This window comes from Rhipicephalus microplus, chromosome X (genome assembly GCF_043290135.1).
Source record: "Rhipicephalus microplus isolate Deutch F79 chromosome X, USDA_Rmic, whole genome shotgun sequence".
In the NCBI taxonomy this organism is placed as follows: Eukaryota; Metazoa; Arthropoda; class Arachnida; order Ixodida; family Ixodidae; genus Rhipicephalus; species Rhipicephalus microplus.
In genome coordinates, this window is record NC_134710.1 from 72,169,367 (window position 1) to 72,186,936 (window position 17,570).

Genomic DNA, 17,570 nt, shown 5'->3' on the forward strand with positions numbered 1-17,570 from the left:
GTGTGTGGGTGTAAAAATACTTGTTTTCATCCGCGGCGGTGCAGCAATCTGTAGTTGAAAGACATGCGAAAAGCATGTGACGTATATACAATCCCAAAACATATGCACACAACAATAGATACGATCGCATATAGTACATAAATATACCAACACATAGCGTGTAAAAAGCAAATTTATATACATAACTTAAACACCAAGCTAGCTTTAGCGCGAATAGCTTAGCAAGCTAACGCACTCAGTTCACGTACGCGAGCACAAGTAAGTGGCGAAGGTTCGAGTCCCGCGAAGTTTATTTTTTTTTTCAACGTTTTATTATACTGCTATCTTTTCTAATGCCTTAGGTTCTAAAACAAAATAAAAGCAATATTGCGTTCAAGTACGTATGTGGGACTGTGTTTTTTGCGCAACAGTTATTATGATTTTTATTTTCATTATTAATTTTTTTATTTATTTCATTATATAACAAAATTAAGGACTAAGGGGAACAATGGGTCTGATTGATTGTGAAGGGACTCGAGAAGTGAGAAAACTCAAACCAAAAAATTTATTTGAGAAAAAACTGAGCATTTCACAGCCGGACCAGTTTCTTCAAGGGTAGGCCCTATAGGTATGCGCAAGACTTGCTATATGACTCATCTCAAGCTGTGGCAGTTGAGGGAAGGCAATATCACCGAGAAGCAGTTCCAAAATATATTTTGGTTGATGTTTTTTGATTCCTCCAAAATAAGGGCTGCACAATTGTGATCGAGCCAAACCAAGAATTGCGGGCACGAAGTCATCAGACAGAAAATGAATAATGTTGATTGTTTGAAAAATTGCCCTTAATAAAAGGAAGAGTTATGGAGTGCTAGGTAGCTTAACTCGCAGTAGGAATTTTATGTATACATATAGATAGTTTAAAATGGACAATGTTGCACACACAGACATTGGTTAAATTTCTTTGCAGCACAGTTGAAGCATCTATGTAGAACTGAAGCATCAAGAGAAGCTCATGCGTCCTCACTTTATTGCGCTTTACATAGCTTGTATGCGTCCATGCAGCCATGATATGATATATATTAAAGCATTTGTTTAACCTATAATCTTCTTATTCATTAAAGCTGGCCCATAAGTTGTGTCTTATGTAGCACTACAATTGAAGCGTAATCTGCATGGTGGTCTGAAACAATGCTTTTGACAATCTCAAAACGACCCAGCTCTATACACGACCATCCGTGCATCAGTGATAAGCACCATTATGTGTTTCTACATATCAGTTGTGCTCTCATACTTAATTATTTTTCTGACCACTTCCTCTGCCCCTACCTCGTTTCTGTCGTGAAGCTGTGGCAAGTTGTGTATAGCTGTATTTATATTGTAGGAGCATATACTATCAATAAAAAATTATTTTTAGGCTACATGCAATTAGTTTTCATATATTTTCATTTCTTTTGTCGGTGCTCAGGAGAGCTAAGCTCATGGCCGATATTTTAAAATGACATTTCTCTTTGCCAATGTTAATGAGAACAGTTTCATTATTATTGACAAGTTCATTCACATTGAATTTAGTTCTCATTATTATTGTTTCTACCAAAAAACTAGCCCTTGAAGTTATGCTTTTTTTGCTTGATTTGTTTTCGTGTGACAGCATGCAAGTAAAATGACAGTTATTGTCATTCCTTGTGAATCACACATTTTCCGTGTGACAGACTTTAGCACCTGGTCATCTACAGAAGTGTTATTCATTCTGGAAAAGGGCGAACAGCGGTGACTGACAACACAGACTAGGCTGCGTTATTCTTTTGTACTATATATGTCACTGTGCATTCATTTATAACTTTATAGAGCTCGGATTTCCTGCTTAAAATGTGACAACAACTGTAGAGTTTCCACATTTTTGCAACAATCCACATGCCTTTCATACACTATTGCACATTTTCGTAAGCACCTTACAAAATCTGTATATTTCCGTAAGACCTTACATTCTGCATTTTCCTTATGAAAGCTTCTGTACACTCCATACACTTTCCTTATCCTTCCATCATGAACTCTCCGTATGCTCCATAAGTTTCCTTATCTTTCCTTATCCTTCCATATACTCCATAAAAAGCTTTCCATATATGCCATACATTTTCCTTATCTTTCCGTATACTCCATAAAAAGCTTTCCGTATACGCCATACAATTTCCTTATCCTTCCTTATACTCCATAAGAAGCTTTCCGTAAATGCCATACAACTTCCGTATATTTCCATAAAACTTAATATTTTTTCCGTATGTAGCATAAGGAAATGTTACGGAGTCCATATATTTTCCGTAAGATTTCATACGGAACGTTTCAGTAGGGATCAGAACCCGAGACCTCTCACACCCAAAGCGAGAATCATACCCCTGAACCAACGAGCCAACACATGCAAAGTAACACAAATGAGGAAAACAATGTTTTTGTTAGAAGTAATTTACCCCTTAAAATTTCAAAACTGCCACTGTAACCGAGAAAAGATGCTCGGGAAAAAAGGAATCGCGCAAAATGAAAATGTGGATGGTGACGCGAACCTATCTTCTTGCTCCAAACGCTCTACTTTTGAAAAAAAAACTTTAAAAACTGAAAAACACATCGGGCTCCTCCGGGATATGAACCCGGGACCTCTCGCACCTTAAGCGATTATCATACCCTTAGACAACAGCCAACACATGCAAAACAATACTCATGAGGAAAACAATGTTTTTCCAAGAAGTAAACTACTCATAAAATATTTCAAAACCGACATATCCACCGGGAAAAGTCGCTATGAAAAAAAAATCGCGCAAAAGGAAAACGCGAATGGCGACGCCAACCTAACTTTATGCTCCAAACCCACTACTTTAAAAAAAACAAATAAACTGCAAAAGACATCAGGCTCGTCCTGGATTCGAACCCGGGACCTTTCACACCCTAAGCCATATTCGAGTAAACACATGAAATACAGTAATGAGGGAAACAATATTTTAGCTAGAAAAAAATTACCCATACAAAATTTCAAAACCGCCACCCTCACCGGTGAAAGACGCTCGGGAAACAAGGAATAGCGCGAAAGGAAAATGTGGATGGCGACGCCAAGCTACCTTCATGCTTCAAACGCCCTACTTCCTTGAAAAAATATATAAAACTAAAAAAGTGAGCGGGATCGTCAGGGATTTGAACCCGGGACCTCTCGCACCCTAAGCGAAAATCATACCCCTAGACCAATGAGCCAGCACATGCAAAGAAATACTAATAAGGAAAACAATGTTTTTGTTAGAAGTTAATTGTCCCTAAAAATTTCAGAACTGCCACAGTCACCGACAAAGGACGCTCGGGAAAAAAGGAATCGCGCAAAAGGAAAATGTGAATGGTGACGCGAACCTATCTTCTTGCTCCAAACGCTCTACTTTTGAAAAAAAATTAAGAAGTGAAAAACACATCGGGCTCCTGCGGAATATGAATCCGGGACCTCTCGCACCCTAAGCGATTATCATACCCTTAGACCAACAGCCAACACATGCACATTAACACTCATGAGGAAAACAATGTTTTTCTAAGAAGTAAATTGCTCATAAAATATTTCAAAACCGACATCTCCACCGGGAAAAGACGCTAGGAAAAAGAAGAATCGTGCAAAAGGAAAATGCGGATGGCGACGCCAACCTAACTTCATGCTCCAAACCCACAACTTTATAAAAAAATAAATAAACTGAAAACACATCGGGCTCGCTCTGGATTCGAACCCGGGACCTCTCACACCCTAAGCCATATTCGAGCAAACACATGAAAAACACTAATGAGGGAAACAATTTTTTAGCTAGAAGTAATTTACCCATACAAAATTTCAAAACCGCCACTCTCACCGGTGAAAGACGCTCGGGAAACAAGGAATTGCGCGAAAGGAAAATGTGGATGGTGACGCCAAGCTACCTTCATGCTCCAAACGCCCTACTTCCTTGAAAAAATATATAAAACTAAAAAAGTAAGCGTGATCGTCAGGGATTTGAACCCGGGACCTCGCGCATCTAAGCGAGAATCATACCCCTAGACCAACGAGCCAGCACATGCAAAGTAATACTAATAAGGAAAACAATGTTTTTGTTAGAAGTTAATTACTCCTAAAAATTTCAGAACTGCCACAGTCACCGACAAAGGACGCTCGGGAAAAAAGGAATCGCGCAAAAGGAAAATGTGGATGGTGACGCGAACCTATCTTCTTGCTCCAAACGCTCTACTTTTGAAAAAAACATTAAAAACTGAAAAACACATCGGGCTCCTCCGAGATATCAACCCCAGATCTCTCGCACCCTAAACAATTATCATACCCTTAGACCAACAGCCAACACAGGCAAATTAACACTAATGAGGAAAACAATGTTTTTCCAAGAAGTAAATTACTCATAAAATATTTCAAAACAGACATCTCCACTGAGAAAGGATGCTCGGAAAAAGAAGAATCGCGCAAAAGGAAATTGCTAATGGCGACGCCAAGCTAACTTCATGCTCCAAAGCGACTACATTAAAAAAAATAAACTGAAAAAGACTTCGGGCTCCGCCGGGATCAGAACCCGAGACCTCTCACACCCAAAGCGAGAATCATACCCCTCGACCAACGAGCCAACGCATGCAAGTAACACTAATGTGGAAAACAATGTTTTTGTTAGAAGTTATTTACTCTTAAAAATTTCAAAACTGCCACTGTAACCGAGAAAAGATGCTCGGGAAAAAAGGAATCGCGCAAAATGAAATTGTGGATGGTGACGCGAACCTATCTTCTTGCTCCAAACGCTCTACTTTTGAAAAAAAAACTTTAAAAACTGAAAAACACATCGGGCTCCTCCGGGATATGAACCCGGGACCTCTCGCACCTTAAGTGATTATCATACCCTTAGACCAACAGCCAACACATGCAAAACAATACTCATGAGGAAAACAATGTTTTTCCAAGAAGTAAACTACTCATAAAATATTTCAAAACCGACATATCCACCGGGAAAAGTCGCTATGAAAAAAAAATCGCGCAAAAGGAAAACGCGAATGGCGACGCCAACCTAACTTTATGCTCCAAACCCACTACTTTAAAAAAAACAAATAAACTGCAAAAGACATCAGGCTCGTCCTGGATTCGAACCCGGGACCTTTCACACCCTAAGCCATATTCGAGTAAACACATGAAATACAGTAATGAGGGAAACAATATTTTAGCTAGAAAAAAATTACCCATACAAAATTTCAAAACCGCCACCCTCACCGGTGAAAGACGCTCGGGAAACAAGGAATTGCGCGAAAGGAAAATGTGGATGGCGACGCCAAGCTACCTTCATGCTTCAAACGCCCTACTTCCTTGAAAAAATATATAAAACTAAAAAAGTGAGCGGGATCGTCAGGGATTTGAACCCGGGACCTCTCGCACCCTAAGCGAAAATCATACCCCTAGACCAATGAGCCAGCACATGCAAAGAAATACTAATAAGGAAAACAATGTTTTTGTTAGAAGTTAATTGTCCCTAAAAATTTCAGAACTGCCACAGTCACCGACAAAGGACGCTCGGGAAAAAAGGAATCGCGCAAAAGGAAAATGTGAATGGTGACGCGAACCTATCTTCTTGCTCCAAACGCTCTACTTTTGAAAAAAAATTAAGAAGTGAAAAACACATCGGGCTCCTGCGGAATATGAATCCGGGACCTCTCGCACCCTAAGCGATTATCATACCCTTAGACCAACAGCCAACACATGCACATTAACACTCATGAGGAAAACAATGTTTTTCTAAGAAGTAAATTGCTCATAAAATATTTCAAAACCGACATATGCACCGGGAAAAGTCGCTCGGAAAAAGAAAAATCGCGCAAAAGGAAAATGCGAATGGCGACACCAATCTAACTTCATGCTCCAAACCCTCTACTTTCTTGAAAAAATTTATAAAACTAAAAACGTAAGCGGGCTCGTCCGGGATTTGAACCCGGGACCTCTCGCACCCAAAGCGAGAATCATACCCCTAAACCAACAAGCCAACTAATGCAAAAGAACATTATTCAGGAGAACAATATTTCAGTTAGAAGTGAATTACCCCTACTAAATTTCAAAACTGCCATCATCACCAGTAAAAGACGCTCGGGAAATGAGGAATGGCGCAAAAAGAAATTGCGGATCGCGACGCCAACCTAGCTTCATGCTCCAAATGCCCTACTTTTTGAAAAAAATTATAAAACTGAAAAAAATTGTGCTCGTCTGGGATTTGAGCCCGGGACCTTTCGCACCCTAAGTGAGAATCGTTCCCCTAGACCAACGAGCCAACACATGGGAAGTAACACTAATGAGGAAAACAATGTTTTTGTTACAAGTTATTTACCCCTAAAATTTCAAAACTGCCACTGTAACCGAGAAAAGATGCTCGGGAAAAAAGGAATCGCGAGAAAGGAAAATGTTGATGGTGACGCCAACCTATCTTCTTGCTCCAAAACGCTCTACTTTTGAAAAAAATTAAGAAATGAAAAACACATCGGGCTCCTGCGGAATATAAACCCGGGACCTCTCGCACCCTAAGCGATTATCATACCCTTAGACCAACAGCCAACACATGCAAATTAACACTCATGAGGAAAACAATGTTTTTCCAAGAAGTAAAGTACTCATAAAATATTTCAAAACCGACATCTCCACCGAGAAAAGATGCTCGGAAAAAGAAGAATCGCGCAAAAGGAAAATGCTAATGGCGACGCCAACCTAACTTCATGCTCCAAACCAACTACTTTCTTGAAAAGTTATATAAAACTAAAAACGTAAGTGGGCTCGTCCGGGATTTGAACCCGGGACCTGTCGCACCCAAAGCAAGAATCATACCCCTAGACCAACAAGCCAACACAAGCAAGTAAACATTATTTAGGAGAACAATATTTCAGTTAGAAGTTATTTACCCCTACTAAATTTCAAAACTGCCACCATCACCAGTAAAAGACGCTCGGGAAACGAGGAATCGCGCAAAAAGAAATTGCGGATCGCGACGCCAACCTAGCTTCATGTTCCAAATGCCCTACTTTTTTGAAAAAAAATTATAAAACTGAAAAAAATTGTGCTCGTCTGGGATTTGAGCCCGGGAACTTTCGCACCCTAAGTGAGAATCGTTCCCCTAGACCAACGAGCCAACACATGCAAAGTAACACTAATGAGGAAAACAATGTTTTTGTTAGAAGTTAATTACCCCTAAAATTTCAAAACTGCCACTGTAACCGAGAAAAGATGCTCGGGAAAAAAGGAATCGCGAGAAAGGAAAATGTGGATGATGACGCCAACCTATCTTCTTGCTCCAAAACGCTCTACTTTTGAAAAAAACATTAAAAACTGAAAAACACATCGGGCTCCTCCGGGATATGAACCCCAGATCTCTCGCACCCTAAGCAATTATCATACCCCTAGACCAAAAGCCAACACAGGCAAAGTAACACTAATGAGGAAAACAATGTTTTTCCAAGAAGTAAATTACTCATAAAATATTTCAAAACCGACATCTCCACTGAGAAAAGATGCTCGGAAAAAGAAGAATCGCGCAAATAGAAATTGCTAATGGCGACGCCAAGCTAACTTCATGCTCCAAACCGACTACTTTAAAAAAAATAAACTGAAAAAAGACTTCGGGCTCGGCCGGGATCAGAACCCGAGACCTCTCATACCCAAAGGGAGAATCATACCCCTCAACCAACGAGCCAACGCATGCAAAGTAACACTAATGTGGAAAACAATGTTTTTGTTAGAAGTTATTTACCCCTTAAAAATTTTAAAACTGCCACTGTAATCGACAAAAGACACTCTGGAAAAAAGGAACCGCGCAAAAGGAAAAGGTGGATGGTGACGCCAACCTATCTTCTTGCTCCAAACGCTCTACATTTGAAAAAAAAACTTAAAAACTGAAAAACACATCGGGCTCCTCCGGGATATGAACCCGGGACCTCTTGCACCCTAAGCGATTATCTTACCCTTAGACCAACGACCAACATATGCAAATTAACAGTAATGAAGGAAACAATGTTTTTCCAAGAAGTAAATTACTCATAAAATATTTCAAAACCGACATATCCACCGGGAAAAGTCGCTCGGAAAAAGAAAAATCGCGCAAAAGGAAAATGCGAATGGCGACGCCAACCTAACTTCATGCTCCAAACCCACTACTTTCTTGAAAAATTATATAAAACTAGAAAAGTAAGTTGGCTTGTCTGGGATTTGAACGCGGGTCCTCTCGCACCCAAAGCGAGAATCATACTCCTAGACCAACGAGCCGACACGTGCAAATGAACATTAATGAGGAGAACAATTTTTTAGCTGGAACTGAACTACCCCTATTAAACTTGAAAACTACCACCATCACCAGTAAAAGACGCTTGGGAAACGACGAATCGCGCAAAAAGAAAATGCGGATCGCGACGCCAACCTAGCTTCGTGCTACAAACGCCCTACTTTTTTGAAAAAAAGTTATAAACCTTAAAAAAACTTGGGCTCGTCCGGGATTTGAACAAAGGACCTCTCGAACCCTAAGCGAGAATTATACCCCTTGACCAACGAGCCAACACATTCAAAGAAACACTAAGAAGAAAACAATATTTTTGTTTGAAGGTAATTATAACTAAAAAATTTCAAAACGGCCACAGTAACCGAAAAAAGACGCTCGGGAAAAAGGGATCACGCAACAGCAAAATGTGGATGGTGACGCCAACCTATCTTCTTGCTCCAAAACGCTCTACCTTTGAAAAAAAAACATTAAAAACTGAAAAACACATCGGGCTCCTCCGGAGTATGAACCCGGGATTTCTCGCACCCTAAGCGATTATTATACCCTTAGACCAACAGCCAACACATGCAAATTAACACTAATGAGGAAAACAATGTTTTCCAAGAAGTAAAGTACTCATAAAATATTTTAAAACCGACATCTCCACCGGGAAAAGATGCTCGGAAAAAGGAGAATCGCGCAAAAGAAAAATGCTATTGGCGACGCCAACCTAACTTCATGATCTAAACCCACTACATTTAAAAAACAGAAATAAACTGAAAAAGACATCGGGCTCGTCCTGGATTCGAACCCGGGACCTCTCACACCCTAAGCCATATTCGAGTAAACACATGAAATACAGTAATGAGGGAAACAATATTTTAGCTAGAAAAAAATTACCCATACAAAATTTCAAAACCGCCACCCTCACCGGTGAAAGACGCTCGGGAAACAAGGAATTGCGCGAAAGGAAAATGTGGATGGCGACGCCAAGCTACCTTCATGCTCCAAACGCCCTACTTCCTTGAAAAAATATATAAAACTAAAAAAGTAAGCGTGATCGTCAGGGATTTGAACCCGGGACCTCGCGCATCTAAGCGAGAATCATACCCCTAGACCAACGAGCCAGCACATGCAAAGTAATACTAATAAGGAAAACAATGTTTTTGTTAGAAGTTAATTACTCTTTAAAATTTCAGAACTGCCACAGTCACCGACAAAGGACGCTCGGGAAAAAAGGAATCGCGCAAAAGGAAATTGTGGATGGTGACGCGAACCTATCTTCTTGCTCCAAACGCTCTACTTTTGAAAAAAACATTAAAAACTGAAAAACACATCGGGCTCCTCCGGGATATCAACCCCAGATCTCTCGCACCCTAAGCAATTATCATACCCTTAGACCAACAGCCAACACAGGCAAATTAACACTAATGAGGAAAACAATGTTTTTCCAAGAAGTAAATTACTCATAAAATATTTCAAAACCGACATCTCCACTGAGAAAGGATGCTCGGAAAAAGAAGAATCGCGCAAAAGGAAATTGCTAATGGCGACGCCAAGCTAACTTCATGCTCCAAAGCGACTACATTAAAAAAAATAAACTGAAAAAGACTTCGGGCTCCGCCGGGATCAGAACCCGAGACCTCTCACACCCAAAGCGAGAATCGTACCCCTCGACCAACGAGCCAACGCAAGCAAGTAACACTAATGTGGAAAACAATGTTTTTGTTAGAAGTTATTTACTCTTAAAAATTTCAAAACTGCCACTGTAACCGAGAAAAGATGCTCGGGAAAAAAGGAATCGCGCAAAAGGAAAATGTGGATGGTGACGCCAACCTATCTTCTTGCTCCAAAGTCTCAATTTTTGAAAAAAAAAACATTAAAACCTGGAAAACACATCGGGCTCCTCCGGGATATGAACCCGGGACCTCTTGCACCCTAAGCGATTATGTTACCCTTTGACCACCAGCCAACACATGCAGATTAACAGTAATGAAGGAAACAATGTTTTTCCAAGAAGTAAATTACTCATAAGATATTTCAAAACCGACATCTCCACCGGGAAAAGACGCTTGGAAAAAGAAGAATCGTGCAAAAGGAAAATGCGGATGGCGACGCCAACCTAACTTCATGCTCCAAACCCACAACTTTATAAAAAAATAAATAAACTGAAAACACATCGGGCTCGCTCTGGATTCGAACCCGGGACCTCTCACACCCTAAGCCATATTCGAGCAAACACATGAAAAACACTAATGAGGGAAACAATTTTTTAGCTAGAAGTAATTTACCCATACAAAATTTCAAAACCGCCACTCTCACCGGTGAAAGACGCTCGGGAAACAAGGAATTGCGCGAAAGGAAAATGTGGATGGTGACGCCAAGCTACCTTCATGCTCCAAACGCCCTACTTCCTTGAAAAAATATATAAAACTAAAAAAGTAAGCGTGATCGTCAGGGATTTGAACCCGGGACCTCGCGCATCTAAGCGAGAATCATACCCCTAGACCAACGAGCCAGCACATGCAAAGTGATACTAATAAGGAAAACAATGTTTTTGTTAGAAGTTAATTACTCCTAAAAATTTCAGAACTGCCACAGTCACCGACAAAGGACGCTCGGGAAAAAAGGAATCGCGCAAAAGGAAAATGTGGATGGTGACGCGAACCTATCTTCTTGCTCCAAACGCTCTACTTTTGAAAAAAACATTAAAAACTGAAAAACACATCGGGCTCCTCCGGGATATCAACCCCAGATCTCTCGCACCCTAAACAATTATCATACCCTTAGACCAACAGCCAACACAGGCAAATTAACACTAATGAGGAAAACAATGTTTTTCCAAGAAGTAAATTACTCATAAAATATTTCAAAACAGACATCTCCACTGAGAAAGGATGCTCGGAAAAAGAAGAATCGCGCAAAAGGAAATTGCTAATGGCGACGCCAAGCTAACTTCATGCTCCAAAGCGACTACATTAAAAAAAATAAACTGAAAAAGACTTCGGGCTCCGCCGGGATCAGAACCCGAGACCTCTCACACCCAAAGCGAGAATCATACCCCTCGACCAACGAGCCAACGCATGCAAGTAACACTAATGTGGAAAACAATGTTTTTGTTAGAAGTTATTTACTCTTAAAAATTTCAAAACTGCCACTGTAACCGAGAAAAGATGCTCGGGAAAAAAGGAATCGCGCAAAAGGAAAATGTGGATGGTGACGCGAACCTATCGTTTTGCTCCAAACGCTCTACTTTTGAAAAAAAAACTTTAAAAACTGGAAAACACATCGGGCTCCTCCTGGATATGAACTCGGGACCTCTTGCACCCTAAGCGATTATCATACCCTTAGACCAACAGCCAACACATGCAAATTAACACTAATGAGGAAAACAATGTTTTTCCAAGAAGTAAATTACTCATAAAATATTTCAAAACCGACATATCCACCGGAAAAAGTCGCTCAGAAAAAGAAAAATCGCGCAAAAGGAAAATGCGAATGGCGACGCCAACCTAACTTCATGCTCCGAACCGACTACTTTTAAAAAAATAAATAAACTGAAAAAGACTTCGGGCTCAGCCGGGATCAGAACCCGAGACCTCTCACACCCAAAGCGAGAATCATACCCCTGAACCAACGAGCCTACACAAGCAAAGTAACACTAATGAGGAAAACAATGTTTTTGTTAGAAGTTATTTACCCCTTAAAAATTTCAGAACTGCCACAGTCACCGACAAAAGACGCTCGGGAAAAAAAGAAATCGCGCAAAAGGAAAATGTGGATGGTGACGCGAACATATCTTCTTGCTCCAAACGCTCGACTTTTGAAAAAAAACTTTAAGAACTGAAAAACACATCAGGCTCCTCCGGGATATGAACCCGGGACCTCTCGCACCTTAAGCGATTATCATACCCTTAAGGCTGGTGCACACCGGCGACTAGCAGCGGTCGCGCGACCAATCGCGACTGGCGACCAAAAAGCGACTGATGTTCACACCGACAGAGGCTGCATGGGAGCGACCGGAAGTCGCAAAACCGGAGAGTCACGTCCGGATCTCGTTATGAGCGAGAACTCCTGAGACCGGCGCGATCAGCTGATCGCCGCCAGCTGAGTCCGTTCTCGCACAGCGTTCCCAACAGCGTCAAGTTCGATTCAAGCGAAGAACAAGACAAGTTCATGGTGCTGATGCACTGTGCCATGGTGTCAGCGCTGGCATCACTGATGCCTCCAAAGAAAAAAAAAAAGCCGGTAGTGGATGTGACCATCCTTTCGATCGCGGGAATTGACCGGCCATGCAAGCCGCCTGCCTTCAGAGCTGCGCTGACACGACGAGGAGTATTTCCGAGAGTCGTACGTATTCAGAAACCATCCTTAAATTTCCCTTGACTTGCCACAGCCTACAATGCAGCACAAATGCGTCTCGAACGTGGAGTCTTAAGTCGTTGCCAAGGCACGAAGTACAAACGCCTTCCAAACAAGCTGCGTTGAATGCGCTGACAAGTCAAGTTCAAGACAAAAAAAAGTTTCCGAATACGGGGAAAAGACAGTGCACAATTTATTTTCTCTTTACTTTGACGGTGTTTAGCTTCTTGCGAATGCCACCACGTAAATTCGACAATTTGCTCGAGTTGCTGCGGCCCGCCATCTCCAAGCCAAGTATTCCGTGGTGGCCATGGTGCCACAGACCTAGAGGAACGCACTCGTTTGTATCTGGCGGCAGTAAGCCAGCGCAATGAAAAAAAAATTGAGCATCGCTGATTGGTTAAGCTGCTTTGCGACTGCAGTCGCGCGACTAAAAAATCGGTCAAGAAGCGACTGGCCAACGCAGTCGCTTTGCGACCGTTTGAGACCGTTCGCGACTGGTTGCGACCAGTCGCAAATGGTCGCGCGACCGCTGGTAGTCGCCGGTGTGCACCAGCCTTTAGACCAGCAGTCAACACATGCAAATTAACACTCATGAGGAAAACAATGTTTTTCCAAGAAGTAAATTACTCATAAAATATTTCAAAACCGACATATCCACCGGGAAAGACGCTAGGAAAAACAAGAATCGCGCAAAAGGAAAATGCGAATGGCGACGCCAACCTAACTTCACGCTCCAAACCCACAACTTTAAAAAAATAAATAAACTAAAAAAGACATCAGGCTCGTCCTGGATTCGAACCCGGGACCTCTCACACCTTAAGCCATATTCGAGTAAACACATAAAAAACACTAATTAGGGAAACAATATTTTAGCTAGAAGAAAATTACCCATACAAAATTTCAAAACTACCACCGTCACCAGTAAAAGACGCTTGGGAAACGAGGAATCGCGCAAAAAGAAAATGCGGATCACGACGCCAACCTAGCTTCATGCTACAAACGCCCTACTTTTTTGAAAAAAAGTTATAAACATTAAAAAACTTGGGCTCGTCCGGGATTTGAACCCGGGACCTCTCGCACCCTAAGCGAGAATCATACCCCTAGACCAACGAGCCAGCACATGCAAATTAACACTAATGAGGAAAACAATGTTTTTGTTAGAAGTTAATTACCCCTAAAAGTTTCAGAACTGCCACAGTCACCGACAAAAGATGCTCGGGAAAAAAGGAATCGCGCAAAAGGAAAAGGTGGATGGTGACGCTAACCTATCTTCTTGCTCCAAACGCTCTACTTTTGAAAAAAAACTTTAAAAACTGAAAAACACATCGGGCTCATCTGGAATATGAACCCGGGACCTCTCGCACCCTAAGCGATTATCATACCCTTAGACCAACAGCCAACACATGCCAATTAACACTCATGAAGAAAACAGTGTTTTCCCAAGAAGTAAATTACTCATAAAATATTTCAAAAACGACATATCCACCGGGAAAAGTCGCTCCGAAAAAGAAAAATCGCGCAAAAGGAAAATGCGAATGGCGACGCCAACCTAACTTCATGCTCCAAACCAACTACTTTTTTGAAAAGTTATATAAAACTAAAAACGTAAGCGGGCTCGGCCGGGATCAGAACCCGAGACCTCTCACACCCAAAGCGAGAATCATACCCCTCGACCAACGAGCCAACGCATGCAAAGTAACACTAATGTGGAAAACAATGTTTTTGTTAGAAGTTATTTACCCCTTGAAAATTTCAAAACTGCCACTGTAACCGAGAAAAGATGCTCGGGAAAAAAGGAATCGCGCAAAAGAAAAATGTGGATGGTGACGCCAACCTATCTTCTTGCTCCAAAGGCTCAATTTTTGAAAAAAAACATTAAAACCTGAAAAACACATCGGGCTCCTCCGGGATATGAACCCGGCACCTCTTGCACCCTAAGCGATTATCTTACCCTTAGACCACCAGCCAACACATGAAAATTAACAGTAATGAAGAAAACAATGTTTTTCCAAGAAGTAAATTACTCATAAGATATTTCAAAACTGATATCTCCACCGGGAAAGACGCTAGGAAAAACAAGAATCGCGCAAAAGGAAAATGCGAATGGCGACGCCAACCTAACTTCATGCTCCAAACCTACTACTTTAAAAAAATTAATAAACTGAAAAAGACATCAGGCTCGTCCTGGATTCGAACCCGGGACCTCTCACACCTTAAGCCATATTCGAGTCAACACATTAAAAAACACTAATTAGGGAAACAATATTTTAGCTAGAAGAAAATTACCCATACAAAATTTCAAAACCGCCACCCTGAACGGTGAAAGACTCTCGGGAGACAAGGAATTTTGCGAAAGGAAAATGTGGATGGCGACGCCAAGCTACCTTCATGCTCCAAACGCCATACTTCCTTGAAAAAATATATAAAACTAAAAAAGTAAGCGGGCTCGTCAGGGATTTGAACCAGGGACCTCTCGCAGCCTAAGCGAGAATCATACCCCTCGACCAACGGGCCAGCACATGCAAAGTAACACTAATATGGAAAACAATGTTTTTGTTAGAAGTTAATTACCCCTAAAATTTCAGAACTGCCACAGTCACCGAAAAATGACGCTCGGGAAAAAAGGAATCGCGCAAAAGGAAAATGTGGATGGTGACGCGAACCTATCGTCTTGCTCCAAACGCTCTACTTTTGAAAAAAAAACTTTAAAAACTGGAAAACTCATCGGGCTCCTCCGGGATATGAACCCGGGACCTCTTGCACCCTAAGCAATTATCATATCCTTAGACCAACAGCCAACACATGCAAATTAACACTCATGAGGAAAACAATGTTTTTCCAAGAAGTAAATTACTCATAAAATATTTCAAAACCGACATATCCACTGGAAAAAGTCGCTCGGAAAAAGAAAAATCGCGCAAAAGGAAAATGCGAATGGCGACGCCAACCTAACTTCATGCTCCGAACCCACTACTTTTAAAAAACTTAAATAAACTGAAAAAGACATCAGGCTCGTTCTGGATTCGAACCCGAGACCTCTCGCACTCTAAGCCATACTCGTACCCCTAGACAAACTTGCAAACACAAGGAAAAACACTAATGAGGAAAATAATATTTTAGCTAGAAGTAAATTACCCATACAACATTTAAAAACCGCCACCCTCACCAGTGAAAGACGCTCGGGAAACAAGGAATTGCGCCAAAGGAAAATGTGGATGGCGACGCCAAGCTACATTCATGCTCCAAACGCCCTACTTCCTAGAATAAATATATAAAACTAAAAATAAATCGGGCTCGTCCGGGATATGAACCCGGGACCTATCACACCCAAAGCGAGAATCATACCCCTAAACCAACAAGCCAACACATGCAAATAAAAATTAATGAGGAGAACAATATTTTAGTTAGAAGTGAATTACCCCTACTAAATTTCAAAACTGCCACCGTCACCAGTAAAAGACGCTCGGGAAACGAGGAATCGCAAAAAAAGAAAATGCGGACCACGACGCCAACCTAGCGTTATGCTTCAAACGCCCTACTTTTTTGAAAAAAAAATTATAAAACTGAAAATATTGCGCTTGTCCGGGATTTGAGCCCGGGAACTTCCGCACCCTAAGCGAAAATCAATCCCCTAGACCAACGAGCGAACACATGCAAATTACCACTAATGAAATAATAATGTTTCTTTAGAAGTTAATTCCTTGTAAAAAAATTCAAAACTGCCACAGTAACCGAGAAAATACGCTCGGGAAAAAAGGGATCGCACAAAAGGAAAATGTGGATGGTGACGCCAACCTATCTTCTTGCTCCAAACGCTCTACTTTTGAAAAAAATTAAGAACTGAAAAACACATCAAGCTCCTCCGGGATATGAACCCGGAACCTCTCGCACCCTAAGCAAGTACCATACCCTTAGTCCAACAGCCAAAACATGCAAATTAACACTAATGAGGAAAACAATGTTTTTCCAAGAAATAACTTACCTTAAAATATTTCAAAACCGACATCATCACCGGGAAAAGACGCTCGGAAAAAGAAGAATCGCGCAAAAGGAAAATGCGAATGGCGACGCCAACATAACTTCATGCTCCAAATGTACTACATTTTCAAAAAAATAAATAAACTGAAAAAGACATCGGGCTCGTCCTGGATTCGAACCCGAGATCTCTCATACTCTAAGCCATACTCGTACCCCTAGACCAACGAGCAAACACATGAAAAACACTAATGAGAAAAACAATAATTTAGCTAGAAGTAAATTACCCATACAAAATTTCAAAACCGCCACCCTCACTGGTGAAAGACGCTCGGGAAACAAGGAATTGCGCGAAAGGAAAATGTGGATGGCGACGCCAAGCTACCTTCATGCTCCAAACAACCTACTTCCTTGTAAAACTAGAAAAGAAATCGGGCTCGTCCGGGATTTGAACTCGGGACCTCTCGCACCCAAAGCGAGAATCATACCCCTAGACCAACAAGCCAACACATGCAAATACACATTAATTAGGAGAACAATATTTCAGTTAAAAGTGAATTACCCCTACTAAATTTCAAAACTGCCACCGTCACCAGTAAAAGACGCTCGGGAAACGAGGAATCGCGCAAAAATAAATTGCGGATCGCGACGCCAACCTAGCTTCATGCTCCAAATGCCCTACTTTTTTGAAAAAAATTATAAAACTGAAAAAAATTGTGCTCGTCTGGGATTTGAGCCCGGGACCTTTCGCACCGCAAGTGAGAATCATTCCCCTAGACCAACAAGCCAACAGATTCATAGTAACACTAATGAGGAAAACAATGTTTTTGTTAAAAGTTAATTACCCCTAAAAATTTCAAAACAGCCACTGTAACCGAGAAAAGATGCTCGGGAAAAAAGGATTCGCAAGAAAGGAAAATGTTGATGGTGACGCCAACCTATCTTCTTGCTCCAAAACGCTCTACTTTTGAAAAAAAAAACATT

The 17,570-nt window shown here is 41.2% G+C and overlaps 3 non-coding genes across 3 annotated transcripts; all 3 read right to left on the reverse strand.

Moving 5' to 3' along the window:
- Positions 1-5,924: 5,924 nt before the first annotated feature.
- Positions 5,925-5,996, reverse strand: TRNAP-UGG (transfer RNA proline (anticodon UGG)). Its single transcript has one exon. It is a non-coding gene; the product is annotated as a tRNA-Pro (tRNA).
- Positions 5,997-13,654: 7,658 nt separating this feature from the next.
- On the reverse strand, positions 13,655-13,726 carry TRNAP-AGG (transfer RNA proline (anticodon AGG)). Its single transcript has one exon. It is a non-coding gene; the product is annotated as a tRNA-Pro (tRNA).
- A 3,293-nt stretch (positions 13,727-17,019) lies between these two features.
- On the reverse strand, positions 17,020-17,091 carry TRNAP-UGG (transfer RNA proline (anticodon UGG)). Its single transcript has one exon. It is a non-coding gene; the product is annotated as a tRNA-Pro (tRNA).
- Positions 17,092-17,570: the final 479 nt, after the last annotated feature.